Here is a 6,780-nt window from a genome sequence, read left to right as displayed (position 1 = left end):
CACTGAGCACACGGCTAGAGGCCTGGGAAGTCACCGACCCTCCCGAGACAGGACAGCCCCGGTCACGCGAGGGAACACGCGGGGAGCGTCGAAGTAGGACCACCCGGGACCCCGTCTGAGTGCAGACCCGCCGGAGCAGGACGCGGAGCACAATAACGCACTTTGGGTGAGGGGAGACTCCTTTACAGCGCTGTGCCTCCCCCGGTATGATATTTTATGAGGGGAGACTCCTTTACAGCGCTGTGCCTCCCCCGGTATGATATTTTATGAGGGAGGACTCCTTTACAGCGCTGTGCCTCCCCCGGTATGATACTTTATGAGGGGAGACTCCTTTACAGCGCTGTGTCTCCCCCGGTATTGTGGTGGACACGTATTGGGGACAGAATTCAACCCAGGAACTAAGGGTTAAGTCATCGTTGCCCTGGCAGGTTAACGCAGGGTTAAGTTATGGTTGTCCAGCCAGTTTTCTGATTATTCTTGCCACCTCCGCTCAGTCGAGCTGTGGTTTGGTTGTCTCTCTGATTTACCGTGGATTAAAGAAAGTTGCCTACACGGCTAAAGTGTGAACCTACGGTCTTCTCCGTTCCTTCGGCTCTACACTGGTGACCCCGACGTCGGTTTTCGGATAAGTTTTCTGAAACCACACACATTATGGCTACGAACGCCGTGGCAATTAAACTGCCGGAGTTTTGGGAGTCTTCCGCGGCTACATGGTTCGCGCAGGCTGAGGCACAGTTCGCGCTCAGAGACATAACAGCAGACGAGACCAGGTACTACTACGTAGTGGCAGCGCTGGGGTGCGCTACGGCTTCCAGGATAAGCGGTTTCATAACCAACCCACCGGCCGATGGTAAATACGCCGCACTTAAACATCTCCTCCTTGAAACTTTTGAACTGTCAACAACGGAGAGAGCACGTCGCCTCTTCGCAATTCAGGGCTTGGGAGATGGCAAACCATCGGAGCTAATGAGCAGGATGTTAAAACTACTGGGTCAAGAAAAGCCATGTTTCCTGTTTATGGAGCTGTTTCTGCGCAACATGCCGCCCCACGTCCAGACTGCGCTCGCTAACTCCACCATCACTGATCCCCGTGAGCTGGCAAAGGAGGCTGACCGATTCTTCGTCGCTACACAACGTTCCTCCCATGCCGGGGTGCTGGCTCCTACCTTCACTGGCCCCCCGCCGACATCGCGGGCGTGGCCCGACGGGGGCGCCACAGCATCAGACCGCTACAAGCCCTCTGGACTCTGTATGTACCACGCTCGATTTGGTGCGAAAGCTAAACGGTGCCGTTCCCCCTGCAACTACAGGCCGACGGGAAACGAGAGGGCCAACACTCAGTAGTGGCCATGAGTGTTGGCGATACGAGCAGGCTACTCTTCATCCTCGACACCATCTCCGGTCGGCGATTTCTTTGTGACACGGGCGCACAGAGAAGCGTGCTCCCTGCTACTGACGTCGACATCATGGGCGGGGAGCGGGGCCCCCAGTTGGCGACGGCTGACGGCAGCCCTATCCACACCTACGGCGTGCGGTCTGTAGAACTGTGTTTTGGTGGACAACGTTTCACGTGGGAGTTCGTCATGGCCAATGTAACGCTTCCCCTCCTCGGAGCTGATTTTTTGTGCGCTTACGGTTTACTAGTGGACATTCAGAACAGCCGTCTGGTCGATGCCTTAACCTTCTCCTCCTTCGCATGTACGCGGAGGGAAGCGGCCTATGCAGGTCTAGCCAACTCTCTCTCAGAGGCAGACAAGTTCACCCGCCTCCTCGCTGAGTTCCCTGACCTCACCCAGCCTACCTTCTCTGCACCCACCGCTAAGCATGGGGTGGAGCATCACATTGCTACGAAGGGGCCCCCGGTCTACGCCAGAGCCAGGCGTCTCGACCCCGCCAAACTCGCCATTGCCAAGTCTGAGTTCGAGCACCTGGAACGCATGGGGATCATCCGCCGCTCTGACAGCCCGTGGGCGTCCCCACTCCACATCGTCGCTAAGCCTGATGGAGGTTGGCGCCCATGCGGGGACTACCGCCGACTAAATGACGCCACCACGCCTGACCGCTATCCTGTCCCGCATATCCAGGACTTTTCTGCAAACCTGTCTGGCAAATGCGTCTTCTCAAAAGTCGACCTGGTCCGTGGTTATCATCAAGTTCCCGTGCACCCCTCAGACATCCCCAAGACAGCGGTGACAACCCCATTCGGCCTATTTGAATTCCTACGAATGCCATTTGGACTCAAAAACGCGGCCCAGTCCTTTCAGCGGCTGATGGATTCAGTGCTCCGTGGCCTTCCTTTCATCTTCGTCTATTTGGACGACATACTCATCGCCAGCTCCTCCGAGGAAGAACACCTGTCCCATCTTCATGCCCTCTTCACACGCCTCAGCCAGCATGGGCTGATCGTCAACCCGGCGAAGTGCCGGTTCGGGCTGACAGCCATGGATTTCCTCGGGCACCGCATCACTGGGGACGGGGCAGTCCCCCGGCCCTCAAAGGTGGAAGCGGTGGCGGCCTTTCCGCGCCCCCAAACAGCTCGTGCGCTCAGGGAGTTCATCGGGATGGTGACATTCTACCACCGCTTCATTCCTCGAGCCGCCTTTATCATCCGGCCACTGTACGAGGCGCTGAAAGGCATGTCCCCCAACCAGGCGGTCGACTGGACAGCAGAGCGGGACCGTGCGTTCACCGAGACTAAAGCTGCGCTCTCCCAGGCTACCCTGCTAGCGCATCCTTCACCTACAGCGCCTATTTCCATAACCACGGATGCATCGGACTATGCTGTTGGTGCGGTTCACGAACAGTGGGTGGGGGGGGCTTGGCAGCCTTTGGCCTTTTTCAGTCGCCAGCTTACACCCCGAGAGCGCAAGTATAGTACTTTTGACAGGGAACTCCTCGGTCTCTGGCTCGCCGTCCGGCATTTCCGTTTCCTGCTAGAGGGCCGCGAGTTTACTGCGTACGTGGACCACAAGCCCCTCACGTTTGCCATGTCCAAGACGGCCGAGCCATGGTCCGCTCGCCAGCAGCGACAACTCTCCTACATTTCGGAATTCACTACCGACATCCAGCACGTCGCTGGTAAGTCTAACCAGGTAGCTGACTGCCTGTCTAGGGCAGTGATTGGAGCGGTCCACCTAGGCCTTGACTATGCACAGATGGCTGCTGACCAGGCCACGGACCCGAGCATCCTCCGTCTCCGGGCCTCCGACACGGGGCTCCGCCTGCAGGATGTTCCTTTCAGCGACACAGGTGTCACCCTCCTGTGTGACGTCTCCACAGGACAGCCCAGGCCCATCGTCCCGCACAGCTGGAGACGCCCCGTATTTGAAGCTGTGCACGGCCTCTCTCATCCAGGCGGTAAGCCATCCGTGCGCCTGACCTCTGCTAAGTTTGTGTGGGAGGGACTTAAGAGAGACGTGAAAGCGTGGGCCGACTCGTGTGTTGCCTGTCAGCGGGCTAAGATACACCGCCACATTAAGGCGCCCCTGGAACGCTTCGCAGTGCCGGAGAGACGATTTGACCATGTCCACGTCGACCTGGTTGGTCCCCTACCCCCCTCCCATGGGTTCACCTACCTCTTCACTGTGGTGGACAGGACTACGCGCTGGCCTGAAGCTGTTCCCCTGGCATCCACGACGTCTGCTGATGTGGCCCGGGCTTTTATTGGGTCGTGGGTCTCACGTTTCGGTACGCCTTCCGACCTTTCATCTGACCGCGGGCCACAGTTTACCTCAGAGCTATGGAATGCTGTGGGTGAGGCTCTGGGCGTCAAGCTTCATCGCACTACCGCCTACCACCCTCAGGCGAACGGCCTATGTGAGCGCTTCCACCGGTCCATGAAGGCTGCGCTTCGGGCTACTCTCAAGGACTGCAACTGGGTCGACAAGCTCCCATGGGTCATGCTGGGCCTGCGGACCGCCCCGAAGGAAGACCTACAAGCCTCCTCTGCGGAGCTGGTGTACGGTACGCCGCTGCGAGTCCCAGGCGATTTCATGCCCAATGCAACGCGTCCCTGGTCAGCTGTGGACCAACGAGCCTCCTTGCTGGACGGGGTCAGAGCTTTCACACCCGTCCCTACCGCCCAACACGGCGCTCCGGTGTCCCAGGTGCCCCCAGGTCTGCAGTCAGCGGACTACGTGTTCATCCGTCACGACGCACACCGCCCCCCCTCTGCAACCCCCTTATGACGGCCCCTTCCGCGTCCTGGAACGGGGAACTAAGCACCTGGTGGTGGATTTTGGGGGCACGGCCGAGCATGTTTCAGTGGACCGAGTTAAACCCGCACACCTGGACTTGACGCAGCCGTTGGAGTTAGCCCAACCTCCTCGTCGCGGTCGTCCCCCGGCTCCGCCTCCTCCCCCCGTGGAGGCCCGAGCTGCCTCTTCTGCTCCTCAGGCCGACCTCCACAGGCCCGCGTCAATGCCTCCCACAGACACTCCGGCCCCTGTTATCCGGAGCCGCCGCGGACGGCCTGTCGTCCCCCCGCGCCTGCCTGACTTCGATTACTAGGGCGAATTCTGGGGGGGCTCATGTGGTGGACACGTATTGGGGACAGAATTCAACCCAGGAACTAAGGGTTAAGTCATGGTTGCCCTGGCAGGTTAACGCAGGGTTAAGTTATGGTTGTCCAGCCAGTTTTCTGGTTATTCTTGCCACCTCCGCTCAGTCGAGCTGTGGGTTGTGTTTGTCTCGCTGATTTACCGTGGATTAAAGAAAGTTGCCTACACGGCTAAAGTGTGAACCTACGGTCTTCTCCGTTACTTCGGCTCTACAGTATGATATTTTATGAGGGGGAGACTCCTTTACAGCGCTGTGTCTCCCCCGGTATGATATGTTATGAGGGGAGACTCCTTTACAGCGCTGTGTCTCCCCCGGTATGATATTTTATGGGGGGAGACTCCTTTACAGCGCCGTGCCTCCCCCGGTATGATATGTTATGAGGGGAGACTCCTTTACAGCGCTGTGTCTCCCCCGGTATGATATGTTATGAGGGGAGACTCCTTTACAGCGCTGTGTCTCCCCCGGTATGATATGTTATGAGGGGAGACTCCTTTACAGCGCTGTGTCTCCCCCGGTATGATATGTTATGAGGGGAGACTCCTTTACAGCGCTGTGTCTCCCCCGGTATGATATGTTATGAGGGGAGACTCCTTTACAGCGCTGTGTCTCCCCCGGTATGATATGTTATGAGGGGAGACTCCTTTACAACGCTGTGTCTCCCCCGGTATGATACTTTATGAGGGGAGACTCCATTACAGCGCTGTGTCTCCCCCGGTATGATATGTTATGAGGGGAGACTCCTTTACAGCGCTGTGTCTCCCCCGGTATGATATGTTATGAGGGGAGACTCCTTTACAGCGCTGTGTCTCCCCCCTATGATACTTTATGAGGGGAGACTCCTTTACAGCGCTGTGGAGATACTTTATAATAAAAATACCAAAAAAATCACTTCTATGCACCCTATGAATTGCCTTTGTGCACTGCCTGTTGACATCTATGTCTTATCGGACTTGAACCCAGTTTTTTTGGCACTTACTTGCGTTGTCGCCCCCTGACTAGATCCTTGCTTGTGTTGTATTAACTCTCAGGTGTACACGTCACTTTGGATAAAAGCGTCTGCTGAATGAGGTTGTACTGTAATGCGGCCTTTAAGACCAGGGAATCGGAATCAGAATATTTTATTCTTCCCCGAATGACAATATTTAAGTTATATCACCATATTACCAGAAGCACAGGCCCACAACACATCCAGTCTCACCTCGTGATATCGATGTATTGCCAGGCTCTGCAGTGATAAGACGGGTACTCTGCAGCGCCACCGTCCGTGTGAAAGAACAGAAAGGGACGGAAGAGGAAAGACAGAGTATCTGATCGCTAACAGAATCACGTGCAGTGGAGAGGGTGGGATGCGGGGGTAACTGCACTCCGGAGGATGTGCCTCTTATAGATCCCTTTCCCTCCCCGCCCCCCCCCGCCTGCCCCATTCCACACCTGCAGCCAGAAATGGGAGCAGCAGAGCCCAGCCTGTCACATCCCCAGAGTGGAAGTAGCTGGGGAATATTATAGCCGTGGCCTCGTGTCCCCACGCTGTCGAGCGGTCGTTTTTTACCGCAGTTATTTCCTCAGGTTAAATTCAATGAGAAATTGTGTGTGTGTGTGTGTTGTGTGTGTGTGTGTGCGCGAGCGTGCGTGCGTGCGTGCGTGCGCGTGCGTGCTTTGGACAGAATTATGTTGCCCTTTGAGTTGCGGAATAGGGCCATGCTTATCCTGACAAGCTGACCAAGCTCAGAATGAAACAAGTGTCTGACGTCATTGAATGTGTGATGACATCCCCGGTCCTCCGATGTGGGCCGTGCACGCGCAGTCTCTGCAGAAAACGGATCTTTTTAGTGTCTGCAGTGGGTTAGGGGTAGGGTTAGGGTTAGGGGTAGGGGTAGCGTTAGCGTTAGGGTTGGGTTTAGGGGTAGGGTTAGGAGTAGGGGTAGGGGTAGGGTTAGTGTAAGGGTTAGGGGTAGGGGTAGGGGTTGGGTTAGGGGTAGGGGTTGGGTTAGGGGTAGGGTAAGGGTTAGGGGTAGGGGTAGATTTAGGGGTAGGGTTAGGGTTAGGGTTGGGTTTAGGGTCTGAGACAAAGATGCTCGCCGGGCTTCTTGCCTGACTCGGCATCTCCCCGTCGCTCGGACGGTGAGCGCTGAGGACTAACTGTCCTCCGTCGTGTTTGGATATTGGGTAAGGAATTCTGCTGCCATATTGACAAGTTGATAAAAACACAAACAAACAGAT

The sequence above is a fragment of the Lampris incognitus genome, chromosome 2, assembly GCF_029633865.1.
Source record: "Lampris incognitus isolate fLamInc1 chromosome 2, fLamInc1.hap2, whole genome shotgun sequence".
NCBI lineage: Eukaryota > Metazoa > Chordata > Actinopteri > Lampriformes > Lampridae > Lampris > Lampris incognitus.
The sequence above is the reverse complement of the archived record's forward strand: the minus strand, read 5'-3'. Positions refer to the sequence as shown.